Source organism: Epargyreus clarus, unplaced genomic scaffold, assembly GCF_041222505.1.
Source record: "Epargyreus clarus isolate Ecla_fem2 unplaced genomic scaffold, WU_Ecla_fem_2.2 ptg000017l, whole genome shotgun sequence".
Lineage (NCBI taxonomy): Eukaryota > Metazoa > Arthropoda > Insecta > Lepidoptera > Hesperiidae > Epargyreus > Epargyreus clarus.
Window position 1 is genome coordinate 6,155,526 of NW_027332225.1, and position 16,330 is coordinate 6,171,855.

Below are 16,330 nucleotides of genomic sequence, written 5' to 3' on the forward strand. Positions count from 1 at the left end.
CTATTAGTACTTTTACGTCTCCGATCAATAGTGCAATTAAACGTATTATTATGGTGTCACGAGTAGCTATTTCGGAATGTTCATTTATTTGCGCGATCAATACCCGTACGTCACTGTGGCAGGTTGTGGCGACATCGATCAGAACAGTTTGCTTGCAAATGTGGCGGCAGCTATCCAAACAGGACCGTGTGAAACTAATACATACGAGTATGTGCGAGATGCTGGCGTTAAATTGATTTATACCAAATGCTCTAGCTAGTTGAATTCATTTCCGAGATCGAATTATTGATGAGTGTACACATTTTGTGTATAATGCTTATTACTGCTATGCAGGTTGCGGAGATACTGCAAACTACTATAAAATTAATGGAACCTATCACTAACTCTGAAATTAATGTTACCATTAATTAGAATAAAAAATAACTAGCTTATTTGTTAGCGTAACAACGTTGTATTAAACAAAAACTGTACAAAGTTACTGGCTAATTATATAACATTCAAGTGTCTATTGACTGCCGTACTGATAGCGAAGACTTTAGACTTCGAGTACGGAACTCTAAGAACTATTAGGTGGAATATATGTCTGGTTCTGACAATAACATATAGTATATAATAACAAATATATTGGCATAAACAATCTGATACACATCGAAGAAACTCTTTAGTTACAACGATAATTTAGATCGCTACTAAAATCATTATACTGTCTGGGTTTATTAATGTGAGAAAATAAAGGTTTATCGCGTACCATTAGGTACCTTCACCAAATTTAATCTTTCCACATAAATATATATCACTTGAAACACTTACTTTAAAGCCACTAAAGCTCCGTCTCAAGGAGTTCTGTAACTGGGTACTATACGTATAAGTGGCCGAACACTGTCAAAACTTTACGCTAGAGCTAAATCTATGGACGATGAAAAGTTGGAGTGAAGTTATCAAACTTCCGATTCAACAATTAACGGAGCGTGGGTCTGACTGAACCGTATTTCAGCATAGGTGAGTGGGTTCTAATGCGGTAGATTTAGGGCTCTTCTTTAACGGGACGACACGACACCGTGACGGAACTGGAAACGACATGAATCATGCATTATTGAATTTGTACAGCACTCTGTCTCTCAGGCTCGTCACGACAACATGCCGTTTTCGACGTCGACATATCGTCAGCGGTAACGGTTTATCAGTGTCGTGTCGCCATCGTGATTAGTGTTGTGAACATGTAAACTTTCATGAATGAGGATACTGGCGGACATAGTTTAGTTTGTCTTCGGAGCTATGTTCAGCTGGAATACTAAACTATCGTATCGAGCCCTTTCGCGGTCGATCAAAAATGTAGAAAGACTTGCAGATTTTTTTTTATAATATAAGAGTAGCAGACGAGCATGCAGTCCACCTGATGGTAAGTGGCTACGCCGCCCATGGACATCTGTAATCAACCCCAGATAGGATTAGATATTCCTTACTGAGGTCGGGCACAGATGCGCCGCTACCCCTGAGGACTAAGCTGAAACGCCTCGGAAAAGTCTGTCTCGCTTACCACACCCTTCAAAATGGAACACAGCAGCGGTTAACACTGCTGTTATTAGGTAGAAATAGGTGTGGCAGTGGTGCCGCCGGAGTCGAACCACAAAGGGTTCTATCACCTATGTGTTTCCACCGGTGCCTGAACGGCACCGATGTCGTGACGTCCGTATAAGGAAGCGCTCATACGGCGTTTTCATTTCCTACTGAGAATTTTACAGCAAAACTTGCAATGGCTCTCTTGGGAGCGATCAACTATACTTAAAGTGCGTCGGTATCGTGTCCCGCGTCAGGCTTCGCTACAGACGGGTGTTATTAAAATTAACCTAATCCAAATTTAATATACTCTGTGGATGCATAGAATATATATTAAGGGTTTTTTAGGACCTTGACTACTTGTTTGTTGTTTTTTTTTATTTTATTTTAGGGCCATTTAGTAGTGAGTGGATTAATGTAGACATAATTAACACTTATAGGTGTGTTTACGTTTAGAAAGCCTTATAGAAGGCAACCAACCTAACACTCGTTTAAATTGTTAGGAATAAAAATGTCTTGCAAGGAGATTTTTTAAGTACTAGAGCTATCATATGGTCTCTCGACAGCTTTCGAGCTTTTCTCTGGTCAAATAGTCGTCAGTCCTATTTCCTTGCTTTATATACAACTTTTAATTAACCCGCAATTAACAGGATATAAAGAGAATCACAAAAATGTAATATATGCTACCAAATATCCTATAAAATGTTTCAGAGAAGCATAACTACAAGCGTAATGAGATTTATTACTGGAAAAATTAATCATCAGTAACAGTGTCATTATAAATTTAATACTATCATTATTTGCTCTACCCAAATATTAAATAAATTAATTTTTGATTACAATTATTATGATTACTAATGAAAGCTTTATCATTAACAAGTTTAATGATAGAATCGCTTATGGCCGATAAAGATTCGTGGAAGCACGATTAAATTATTAAAATATTCAACCATTCGAAATGCTATTGAAGCGTAAATCTCACAGGCGATCGTACAAACAGTTCCCTTGAGCGAAAATGTAACAGTGTTTCATTGGATCTGAACCGAGCCATTGTCCTCACACGCACTCCGAGAAAAAGAGCAATTTCTGAGATTTCCGAAGGGCTTAGCTTCATTTCCTTTTATATCTCCCCAGATACTAAATTCGTCCAGCCAATAATAAAAAATTGTCGGGGACATCCGGAATGGACTCGGCGTAAAAATTTACTCCCATCCCCTCAGGCTGACACATTTAATCTATTTTTTAATTGTTTATGATCGGACAAGATTGAAATTTATACGGAAAAGATAGTCAATTTTTCTTTCTTAATACTTCATCATACCTCTTTAATTAGCTCATGTTGAATCATAAATACGTAGTATGTTATTCATTTACAAGCTCATTACTATATAACTACATTTCTACTAACATTATTATGCTACAAAGGTACTGGTTGGCTGATATCACATTTAAAATCTATTTAGAAATACTATATTTTTATAATTTTATATGTAATTTTATATGTAGTAAAAAACACCTGATGATACCACCGTTTATAAACATAAAAAACGATAGAAAAATGACAGCGATAGATTGCTGATTTTGAAACAAGTGTTTTGTTGCGCCTCTTTTGTAACATCCGTGTTTCTACTTATATATTATATAAAATTATATTTCTTTATAACATATTTTTTTATAATATAGGAGTATCAGACGAGCGTGCAGTCCACCTGATGGTAAGTGGCTACTGCCGCCCATGGACATCTGTAATCAACCCCAGTTAGGATTAGATATTCCTACCTGAGGTCGGCCACAGAGGCGCCGCTACCCCTGAGAACTAAGCTGGAATGCCTCGGAAAATTTTGTCTCCCTTACTACATCCTTCAAAACACAACACAGCAGTGCTTAACATTGTTGTTATGAGGCAGAAATAAGTGTGGCGGTGGTGCTGCCGGAGTCGAACCACAGGGTTCTACCACCTATAAATTAAACCTTTAAATATATGTTCCTTGTATGTACAAATACATTTGTTATACATACACCAACATATCGAAGTAGTGACATAAGCAATTTGAGTGTTTGCTACTTTTGGGTTGCGTAACTTGTTGTCGCAGGTGTAGGAGTGCTGCGGAAACTTCGTATGAATTACAAATGTGCAAATATGTTTTGCGCGTATACAAAATACCTCAAAACTGCCTTACCCATGTCACAGTGGAAACAACTTTGGTTGAGATCGGGGGACAGTTTCTAGGAGAATAATATGTGGTTAAGGCAAAGCTTAGTTATAAGCGTATATTGTGATTGATAGATTAAATTGAGTGACGTTTATTGTCTTCTGTAATGGCGTGTTCTTAGTTCATTAACGGTCCATTAACAACTATACTGGGGATTCATTAAAGTGAACATTAGAAACCATTAGAAGTACTTGCTTCGACAGTACATATACTAATTGGAACGGTACAGAGAAGATTAGCATGGTCCTTGCGCAAGGATGACACGCAAAATTGTGAAGCGTTCGACATTTTTTTGTCCCTGTAGTTCCGGGACCAGAATAGGGCTACGGTATCCCCTGCCTGTCGTAAGAGGCGACTAAAAGGGGGCTTCCGGGGTTGCGGCCGGCAAGAGTGGGACCTCGAACCGCCCGGCCAGCGGCCCCGGGAAGGACGGCGGTATGTGTGGTCCCGGAGATCCCGGAGCCCCCTACGCAGCGCCAAGAACGGTTATAAAAACATTACATATCAAGTGGGATTGATGGTATTAAATCAAGATGAAACGAAAAAGAAGGAGTGAAACTATTAAATCAAGTAAGATTTTATTTTACTTTTATTGATAGGTACGCGTCGTACGCATGTTTTATCAAGAAAAATCATTTGATTGAATGGCTAATGGAAAAGATGAAAACTGATGTATCTGAGATTACTTAATATTTTTAAAAGTTTCTATTTTTATGTACGTAGCAAACAAGCAAATTTATTGCATCTACCCGATGTTAAGTGTCTTCTGCCACTAAACAGTCCTAGGTAAGGTAAGCGTGCATGAGGTTGGCTACAGATGCGTTGTTGCTCCTGAGAAGTGAGGTAAGGAACGCCAAAAATAAGTATGTCTCCTTTACGACTCTTTTCAAACCGTAGTACAAGATACCTTAACACTGCTATTATTAGGCAGAAATAAAACTGGCAGCGGTGCCTTCGAAGTCGAACAACAAAAGGCCCAAACACCTTTAAAACAGGTTTAACTTAACCCGCTTGTTAATATAATCGTAATTATAGGATTAATGATGCTAAAAACTAAGAAATCTAGAGCAGAGCAATTCGAGTATTGAATGGAGGCGGCAAAAGTTGTGACAGCGATGTCGGAGTCAGGCGGCATAACTTTTTCCAGTCTTCTTACTAATATTTCGTGGAATTCGCGAAACATTGTTACTATAAAATATTATATTTATCAACAATAATCCATCAAAGAATTTCAGTCGAGAAAATCACTGCGATATAACAAATCCTTCAAAAAGTCTTTCCACAAAAACATATTATAATTATGTGTAACACAGAAAACTAGTATTCACCCCACATATTTTTTTATAGGTTTCGAACATCTTTGAGAATAATCTGTCTTGCGTGTATTGAACTGAGATTAAAATGAGAAGTGGTATTCATAAAGTAATGACGTATATACTTCATAATTACATCACGAATGCTAATATGAGAATATTTGAAGAACAATCGCTAATAATAGTACGAGTATGTAAAACCTACATGCGATATGGAAACCAAGTTTTACTAAATACTCGTAACTTTCATATTTAAGTTAAACATTATTGGTATTAAATAAAGTTTATGGGCACATTTTAAACACCTCTTTCAAACAGAGTTAGATTTTAGATCTCAGATGACATGATAAAAATATTGAAAACATAATTTCAAATTAAAGTAACTATTTCAAATAAGTTTCGAAAAATATTTCGATATAGTAGAAAAAAGTAAATTGAAATTCCGACGTTAAGTAGATAGGTCTAATGCATTTACGATATCTACAAAAATACGTTTAAAGCAAATTCAAGTAACGGATTACTAAAATTTAATAAATAACCAATTTATTTGGAACATCTTACACGAATATCTATAAAATTACGAGTAATTCAATCCCAAGGCAGACGAGGCGCTGAGGTACCGATGTATCTGCGATAAATGCAGGGTTCAGAAGGGCACGAAGGAGCAGCTTTTATTTAATTTGAATACTGTAATGAAAAAGCAGTGATAGCCTAGTGGTTAAGAAACTCGGCCTCTTGATCGAGGGGTCCGAGGTTCAAATCCCAGGCACCTCTGATTTTTCAAACATATGTGCGTAGAAATTTATGATCACTTGCTTAAACGACGAAGGAAAACACCGTGAGAAAACTTACGTACTTGAGAATTCTTAAAAAAAAGTTTTAAAAGGTATGTGAAGTCTATCAAGCGTGTGGACTATGGCCTAATCCTTCTCATTCTGAGAGGAGACCCGTGCCCAGCAGTGGGACAGTAATGGGTTGACGATGAATGAAACCTTGCATGTGTGTTTATTTATTTATTTATTTTTAATTTAAAATGGGATTTTTTCGCTGGGCGAACACATCATCCCGTACAAACAAATTCATCTCATAACATTGTATAAAACGAGTACATACTTTTAAAAGATTTTAAATTGCGCACATACGGAGTTTCTTTCGCCACTTCCTCTCCATAACGAACCACTATCCAAAGCGGTGGTATTTTGTTAATGTTCGAAAAAAAATCAATATGAATCAATTTTGAATAAACCAAATTTGAATTTGATTTTGGATAAAATAATAATAAAAAAAATTAAAATAGAACCCAAATTATTTTTTTGCTAAACCTAAGTCAGCTAACCTAAATAGCACCCTAGCTTCCTCAGACATCGGGGAAGCCAGAATGCTATTCAGATTGCCAACATGTGCAAACTTTTGCATGTGTGTTACGCGACGGAATTTTCTCCCGAGCCCAAATATATAGCTACAGAATCCAACCCAAGGGGCCTTCGCACACTTTGCGCGTTAATTCCGTAATCCTCTTTGTATGAGGAACACGTTTAGTGTTTGCGTAATTGAAATAGTGGCAAAGTTGTCGCCCGGAGTAACCAAGCGTCAAAGGTAATATATTTGTGTACTTTATTACGGAAATTGTAACCAGGATCCTTCCACGTAATACCAAGTACCTAATGTGTGTCTTAAAGGTATTTTGGGTGTGCTCGCGGATCCGCGCTTAGGTAACCGCTATAAATTAAGTCAAAATGTATCAAATTAAGTGTAGTAACATTTTAATACATACAACTGAAGTTTATTGGCAGTTTATAATTAAATTGACAAATCAATAATCTCTTGATAAGAGACAACTTTATCTATAGATGGTGTCGTTTTGGCAATATTTTTCTTTAGTCCCTTACCTGTTATAGTATTTGTTAATTATGTAGAGTGATACGTATACGTCGTATACCTCCTATGCCCCATACTCTTTAGTTAACGATAAATGGTGTATTTAATTAGTATTGGTGTAATACGAGCTTTTGCCCGCGGCTTCGCTCGCGTTACGAAGTAATATTTTCATCCCCTATTTTATCCCGTTGGGGGTAGAATTGATCAAAATCCTTTCTTAGCGGATGCCTACGTCATAACATCTACCTGCATGTCAAATTTCAGCCCGATCCGTCCAGTGGTTTGGGCTGTGCGTTGATAGATCACTATGTCAGTCAGTCACCTTTGAGTTATATATATTTAGATACATACCCTAACAGCAACTTTGCAACTCTGAAAGAATAATCACTTCTCATTACCATTAATATGCAGTATCGTAAATGTTTACAACCTACAAAGCTGTATTTAACTTCACAGAATAATTATTTATGTTGTGTTGACGCGAGCTTAAGGCAAATGTGCCCCCAAATGATAGCTCGCAAACTTTATATAGCACTACGTAGACGTTGCTTTTAGCGGGCAAAGTTTTAACTGCACGGCGTTTACTCAAAATGCAAATTACAGGCTCTATAGGCGAAGCGGTTAGACACCCAGATAGATACACGGGACCCCAATATTAAACCACACGATCACGCAATAAATTTTAGCACGTTTAGTTACGTTGTAATTTCCAGTGTATATGCATGTTGGTTGACATTTTTCACTTCGCAGTGAAGGTAAGTTATGTAAGAGCGTAATGATACCCTGTTTGGGATTTATTACGTTTTGCTGGAGTTTTTGACGCACGCGTGTTTAGCACTTTTTATGAATATTTTGACTACACAATGAGTGGTATAGTCAGCGTAAAACTGCTAGCCCGCTCTGAATATAGAAATGAATCGCGTCTCCATAGTAAATTGTCTGACTACACCTGCTTGCAACAACTTCAGAGCGGACTAGCAGTTTTGCGAGGACTATACTTTATACTAAATTTATGCTTGATATATTAAAAATTACGATTATCCGGAAAGCAATCAACATGGATTTGGTGAGTTAATACTTAGCGATTTAAAGTTTGCAGATTAAGTTTAAATCACATTTAAATGTATACTTTCATTCTCAAGACATAAAAAGCTGACTTTACGTATATTAGATTGAACGTTGGTTGGCACTTATGTTCCTTCCTACTTTTTTTATAATATTGGAGAAGCAAACGGGCACGTCAGTCCACTTGATGGTAAGTGGCTACTGCCGCCCATGGACATCCGTAATCAACTCCAGATAGGATTAGATATTCCTACCCGAGGTCGGCCACAGATGCGCCGCTACCTCTGAGGACTATGCTGGTACGGCCCGGATAAGTACGAGTATGTCTGTGGATTTAGCTAATTGATTTCAAGTAAGTATTATTGAAGGATACAATTTTTAAAGTTAAAAATAGTATTAGATAGAAGCGACATAAAATGAGGGTTATTTCAACATTTCATTAATGTTATTTTAATACTTACATTTAAATTGATATGCAAATTACAATTAAACTGGAAATTATACTAAAAACGTTTGATAACATGTATCTTATTTTGATGCCGTAGCCAATTAATTGAAACATTATTGTTTCATCAGAACATGATATTGCCGTTCGGATAGTATAATTGTTACACAGGATGAAATTGATTTGAATCGACAAAGTTTAGTTATTGCTTTTGAAGCTAACTGTAATAATCACAAATACGATTAATATAATATAAAAGTTACAGATTTTATTAACAAGAAAATTATGCCAAGGACTTTGTCTGCTACAGATTAACAATGTATAAAAAATACCACTTCAAATAAATAACAAGGGAATTAGTTCTTGTGTTTAATTTTTATAAGAATTTTCAGATAATTTAATATTCTTACGTGTTTCCAAAGTTTAAATATTTTACGCCCGTTTAAATTCAATCTTAAACGATTTTTGCCTACTTGTTTCAAACTTGAGTAGTATTGCATTGAAAAATCGATAAATGTCTAAATTGATAGACAAAAAAATTGTTGATACTGATTATTACTAACAGCTATAAGACAATAGAGTATATTAACTATTGGAGATTTTTTCTTGTTGCTTTACTTCGAAGGGCAGAAGATGTTGGTCTCGCTGTGAAAGGAAACCGGGCAATATAATATTCCGTCAGGTGGCTAGCCACTAAATAAGTAAATAACACCAACAAAGCTATAATGAACGTAAACTAAAGCAAGGTAGGCTTGTTTGTAAAGATTTACTCCTAATAAAAATTACTCGCGTTTTATTGCTTTCTACGATGTCGTAAAACTCCGACTATTTATGATTATTGACGCGAAATAATAACGATAATTCACAATATCTAGTCGCAGTACGAAGCAATAAAATTGTTATGGCGGGGGTGGGGAGGGGGTTGCTATTTTCATTAGAGCATTAAGTCAAGCTGCCGGGAGACGGGGTGGCATTAATCTGTTTACGAGATATCAGGTTATGTAAGCCTACCTGGAATTACTATACGGAACTGATGGTAATGAGTAATTGACGAACGCTTCTGAGTATAGTAATGCTCACATGCGTAATCGTAATCGTAATCCTCTGATTTATTTTTTGGCCGACCGAGGAGAGTAATGTTTCTTGAGCGTTTGTACGTATTATTTTGGCGGCTTGATTTTTGACTTCTGATTGATTTACAAGGTGTCGTTGGGAGTCATCTAAATTGTGGGAGTAACATAGGGTATGATTTTAAGCAGTTGGGTTTTTGATTTATAGTAATTACTTGCTTAATTTAAGATTAACGTAAAAATGAGCATGCAGTCCACCTGATGGCAAGTACATAAACGCCATCTATAACAAATTTCATATGGAACAGAGGTTCTACCAGAAGTCGATCACAGTTGCGTTGTCAGTCTTCCGGACTGAAAAGATCGCCTTATATGTAAGTCAACTGGATCCATATAGTATTGTATGACACAGATATGCGTTCATCGATCCTACCTCCAACAATAAATAAGACCCATTGGCATGTAAAGTACGCATCAGCAAATTAATTTTTACGCATCTCTCGTCAGCGAAATAGCAATACTCACGATCATTTATTTGATGGATATTAACATGGGGTTTTAGGTCATACCTAGTCATGTATTTTCCTTATTGTGATCTTACGTTATATGTATGGTGAAAATGAATATATAACGTACTCGTAAATAATGAAGAACATTATGAAGGAATGTGCGATAACATTCATCATATTACCTAGACTTTTTTATAATATCGGAGTAGCAGACGAGTATGCAGTCCATCTGATGGCAAGTGGCTATTGCCACTCATGGTAATCTATAATCAACCCCAGATAGGATTAGATATTCCTACCTGGGATCGGCCACAGATGCGCCGCTACCCTGGAAGACTAAGCTGGAACGCCTCGGAATGTATGTCCCCTTCAAACCAGAACACAGCAGCGCTGTTATTAGGCAGAAACAGGGGTGCGTTGGTGCCGCCGAAGTCGAACAAAGAATTCTACCACCTTTAAACTAGAGCAGAGTATTATTCGAAATTTAGACGAGTTCAGAGACATCTCAAACGTTAACATCTGGCAAAACGTTTGGGTTGTAAGCATGTTGTAGTTCGTGCTAAAGAACGAGACATAAACCCGAAATCTACCCCCTCACAATCGGGTAAAAAATACGACTTTGCCTTTTTTATAATATAGGAGTAGCTGACGAGCATGCAGTCCACCTGATGGTAAGTGGCTACTGCCGCCCATGGACATCTGTAATCAACCCCAGACAGGATTAGATATTCCTACCTGAGGTCGGCTAAAGATGCGCCGGTACCCCTGAGGACTATGCTGGAACGCCTCGGAAACGTATGTCTCCCTTACCACACCCTTCAAACCGGAACACAGCAGCGCTTAAAACTGATGTTATTAGGCAGAAATAGGTGTGGCGGTGGTGCCGCCGGAGTCGAACCACAAAGGGTTCCACCACCTTCAAACCACTTTGCCTGCTACTGGAAATATAAACGGGACCTAATCCATAACATCCGAAGCGTCTTTTGTTGTTTAATATAAGGCTTATGTACTCATAAACGAATTCCTAACATAAAATTAATACAATATTGCTTAGGTAGCTTTGATCTAGAGAAAATTATAATATTTACTTTATCGTAACTATATATCTTATATTTTATTACACTGCCCCAATAAAGGATAAAGATAAGTAATAAATATAAATAAACCTTATTGTATTTGTAGCAAAATTGTTTGTCTCTAAAATAATATACGTTCGAAGGTGGTAGAACCCTTTGTGGTTCGATTCGGGTCGTACCACCGCCACACCTATTTCTGTCTCATAACAGCAGTGTTAAGCACTGATGTATTTTGGTTTGAAGGGTGTGGTAAGGGAGACATACCTTTCCGAGGCGTTCCAGCTTAGTCCTCAGGGGTAGCAGCGTATCTGTGGCCGACCTCAGGTAGGAATATCTAATCTTATCTGGGGTTGATTACAGATGTCCATTATCGGCAGTAACCACTTACCATGAGGTGGACTGCATGCTCGTCTGTTTCTCCTATATTATATAAAAAGTCAAACTGTTTTATTTAAATTCTTCACATAAACAAATCCTTAAAAAATATTTGCCTCTGCCGCGTCAGTTTAATTACGCTCATATCCTGGACTTGCCGCAAATCTTTTTCAACGGAAATAATTAGAAGCTCCGGGAGCTTTTCTATTTTTAAAGCGGCCGTAGCTTCATACTTTTAAGAGAGCTATTTGTGGATACTAGTCTACGGTCTACAGTGTCGTAGACGGTCTACGAGTTGCAGGGGTAACGTAGACCTGCTACGACAAATCTGAGTTTATGGTATGGTGAGGTATATTTTTGTTGTTATTTCATTTACACGCTTGCTTATTGGTTCCTTTTTTGTAACTTTTTTATTATATAATAAATTATTTATGGTTTAACATATATTTTGAGATAAATTACGTTACTCATTTAAAATATCCCTTAAATTCATTTAGATAATAATTGTAAAATTAAATTAAAATAATGTTCTTCAATTCTGATAATGATTACTTGTAATTTAAAACAATAAAACGCATATATTTAAGGTGACGAGACGTATTCATACAACGATACGGATCATTGAGTTCTGAATTGATTAATCTTATTAATTGATTTACGAGTCAGTATTACTGTCATTTAAATTAACACCTGAGTAATGAGCTGTGCAGAGATTGCTAATACTGGCGGATTTACGACTCAGCACTCCATTCATTCGAATGCGCAAATAACGCACAAATGTTCTTTGTTAGCTAAATGTGTGATTATTTTCGTAGTATGAGAGACAGTTATTGTTTGCCGTGACGTTGACTATGTGTGAATGTGGATATCAGTGGACGTGATAATTAGACGTGCCTATAACCCACTCAGTCACTCACTCAGATGTTTTCTACACTAATATTATAAAGAGGAAAGCTTTGTTTGTTTGTTTGGTTGTAATGAATAGGCTCAAAAACTACTGGACCGATTTTAAAAATTATTTTACCATTCGAAAGCTAGATTATCTACGAGTAACATAGGTTATATTTCATATGAAATATATTTGATAAAGAGATTTTGAGGCGGTACAAGGTTTGCCGGGTCAGCTAGTTTTTAATATAGTACTTTGGTACCAAACGAGTACTTCATCTGACGGTAAGTGGTTACTACCGTTTATGCAAGTCTGTAATCAACCTTAGATAAATCGGCTATAAGTGCATTTCTAACTCTGAGGACTAAGTTGTAACGCCAGAACAAGCATATCGCCCTTACAACACCTTTTAACACAGCAACGTTTAATACTTCTGTTAGCTAAATGTTAGTCTAATTAAAAATAGATGGGGGCGGTGCCTTCGAAGTCGGATCTCAAATGGTTCTATCACTATTATAATGTCTGCCACCTTCATGTAGTAACACTAAAGTATGAGCTAAGCTAAAAAGCTAGTCATTAATAACAGACGTAAATAAAAAAGCCTAGCATACATAAAGCTTACTAATACTGCACACAGTTTTCTAGAGGTCATCAAAAACAGACAATAATGCAATTCTATTGCTTAACGGTATTTCCCGGATTCGCTCTGCTCAGCTTTGTCGAAAGCGTCCTAAGTATACATCGTCCAATGTAAACAGTTGAGATAGAATGGCTTGATATATCTTATATTAAAACGGGGGGACAAATTCTAACGAGTTGTATCGATATTAAGATAAACAGATATGTAAACATAATAAAAGTAATAAAAATGTTATGTTACCTATCAATAATTTTGTATAATATATAAAATATCATAAAACAATTATACAAATTATCAATACATAATATTAAGAAAGAAAATAATTAATTTATTACAACTTAAAAATATTATAGTACAGGTAGTTTTTTACAAGGTTAAGTATTAATGTGTTTGACATGCACACCGAGCTCCAAAATCGCAAAATAAATAAAAAGCAATTGATATGTAATTTCGCTAAAATTAAATAACAATTCTTTAGTATTTAAAGTAGGTCAAATATTTGGGGGCCGTAAAATGTTAACCCTCCAACAATACCAATTCCGCACAACAATAAAGGTAGCGTGGAGCGTAACCACATCCTGGGTATATTATCAAGTTCATCTTTAGCCAATGCGGGGACGCTTACGGGCCTGAAATTCACAATGGGCTCAAAGGAAAGGATTGTAAGTGCGCATGCACGCCGAGTTTCGTCCGCCGGGTGGCCTGCCGCCACTTCAGTACGCTCGCGCGATCCGAACACGTCGCGTCTCGCGGTTCAGATTAACCGCAACGCTACCGCAAGTGCAACGGAAACCGGATAACATTGTGACTCAGTGAAAGTATACGAAGTTTTAACAGAATTAAAATAAATGAAATTATAAACTTTGTGAAGTGTACGTTCAAATTTAGAACGAGTTTCGAATTGTCTACGCTACTTTTAATTGTTACTGCCTTTTCAGTTACGGAAGCTGTTACAGAGGTAATTAGTTAAAATAGGTAATTAAAAAAATCTGAATATTTCTATTTTTCAAGTTATAATAACTTTCTTTTATATTATCAAAACCTTACTTATATGTCCCTTAGTTTTATCAAAGTTAGCTTTTACTTAGCTTAAACGATTCTTTTTCTGGGAGAATAACTGCGACTAATTACGAGACAGTAATGAGATGACGATAATTATTTCTCATCGAAACTTGAATAGACTTTATGAAGTAATAATAAAATATAAAAACGTGTTGTCTGTTAATTAACGGATCTTTTTTGTACTTATAAATTTCGTTTTATTTTTATTATTTTACGTTTTAGCTTTCCTTATATTTTTTTCCTTCAATCGATTAGCTAAGGAAATGTGGTGCGGTCACCTTGATTTAATTAATTAAATTGAAGCCTTATTAAGTATGAAATGATATTTTCGTTAATTTGTTAATAATTATTATATACAAAATTAATAAGATAAGTTTCACGTGAATTTTGAAAAGGTTCTTAATCAATCTCAATTATGATAAATCGCAGCTCTGATCAACTATGATCTGAGCTATTGAAAACCATCGCACCTCATTAAACAAGAAAATGATTTCACCAGTTGTTTATAGAGTGGAATTTAATCTCTAGATTCTTCGAAGCTTGAATATTGATCTAGCATTTTTATCGATTAAATTTGTTTGAAGACCAAGCCTGACTGGTTTGCTAACTGGCTGGCTGGGGGCTGACTGGCATAAACGGGGGAAGCTTTGAGCATTCTTCACCCAGCCGCCACTGTTAAAATGGGTAGAGGTAGTGTTGTTAATATTGGTCTTTCACATTGGGAGTTTGGGATTTCAATCCTGTCTTATTTCGCAATTATCACTTGCTTTAAACATGCAGGAAGATATGATTATATAGTTACCATGTCTGAGATTTTTGATAGGATTCCCAAACGTATTTTTTTATTGATTTTGATAAGAGATCTTTTTTTGGTCACCGGAGGGGGAGGGGGGGGGGTCTTTCAAAAGTTCCTGATAACTTGAAGACTGCACTGGATTATTTGTGTTTTTAATACTTAATTTTTCCTTCGGTGACCGTCCTGAACACTACGTAACAGACTCCGGGAACTCCGACGGAACGCAATAGGAGTCCTCTGAAACCAGTTCATCTGTCGAGCTCTCTTCGGGAAGAGATTGGTCTCATCCCATACAATCAATGTTTGTGACAAAACATACTGTCGTGCTTCCCTAAGTCAGGCAGGCAATCAGGCAGGTGTGCTGGTCAGGTAGTCCGAACTCCCATTCTTACCGCCTACAACCCTACAAGCCCCCTTTTAGTAGCCTCTTACAACAAACAAGGACATTTATAGGACATCTGGATTCAACTGGATGGTTATTAATAGACAATGATTACGATCTTTTCGCATTTTCCCTGTTTGAAACTTAAACCAGCATTTCATTAAAAGGTTTGTTTAGTAGGTTTATATCCAGACAATCCAAAACAGGACCGCGTGATTTATTTTTTAAAATTAATTAATTCTTGCAATTCATGCTAAATAATCTTTACAATTAATATATATTCAGTAAAACATAAAGTAGTTGAATTAAAACTTGAACGTAATTGCGAATTTGCTATATTTAAATATTAAATGAACATATTTTATGAAATCGATGTAAATATATTTTAGTTTAAATAAAATAAAGAAATTTCTATTATTAGGCTTAGAAGGACTTTGGCAATCACATTTACGCAAGCCCGAGACAGTTCACCTTTCCTTCCAACAATTGACAAAATGTCTCATAAGTCAATGGATAAATTAAGAAACACGTAACATCATTACGTATTCCGCTGTGTGTTACACAAGAGCATTTTTATCAAGTAAATAAAACGTCTATCGAAAATATTTTATTGCGCAAATGTGAAGTGTTATCAGAAAGTTCAAAAGTCAAAGACATCGTAGCTGTAAATAAATGAGAATACTGCCATTGTGTCGCTTTTTGATATCACAAATGTACACATACACTTCAATAATTTCAATAATCTGTCTGGCTTAGTCCTGAGGGATAGGAGCGGGTCTGTAGTCGAACTGTACTTCAGTATACATAGAATCAGACTAACAGAATAACTATATATTACGTAAAATCATAAATATTTAATAGCAGAAGTAGTTGAATCCTATTTTTCATCGTTTCGTTATAATGCAAAGTTAAACCATTAATTCTCTTCTCTTCTCTTTTATTTTAATCTGCAAAATCCCGCACAAATAAAAACAATTCCGAGAAAGCTTAGAGAAACTATTTCTAAGATGTTATTAATAGTAATCTGTTGAAACTATTATAGTATTAAGTATTCAAATAT

The 16,330-nt window shown here is 36.1% G+C and overlaps 1 protein-coding gene and 1 non-coding gene across 4 annotated transcripts in view; both read left to right on the plus strand.

The window, feature by feature from the left end:
* Positions 1-3,957: 3,957 nt before the first annotated feature.
* LOC140749367 (U6 spliceosomal RNA) lies at positions 3,958-4,062 on the plus strand. The gene has a single exon (XR_012103093.1). It is a non-coding gene; the product is annotated as a U6 spliceosomal RNA (small nuclear RNA).
* Positions 4,063-13,755: 9,693 nt separating this feature from the next.
* Positions 13,756-16,330, plus strand: part of LOC140749101 (zwei Ig domain protein zig-8) — a 65,567-nt gene continuing 62,992 nt past the window's right edge. For 2 of the 3 annotated variants that reach the window (XM_073082125.1, XM_073082123.1), the window contains exon 1: positions 13,756-13,988. The gene's annotated coding sequence lies outside the window, so the exon portion shown is untranslated. Of the gene's footprint in view, positions 14,006-16,330 lie in introns of all 3 variants that reach the window. The other variant, XM_073082124.1, reaches the window with a different exon arrangement.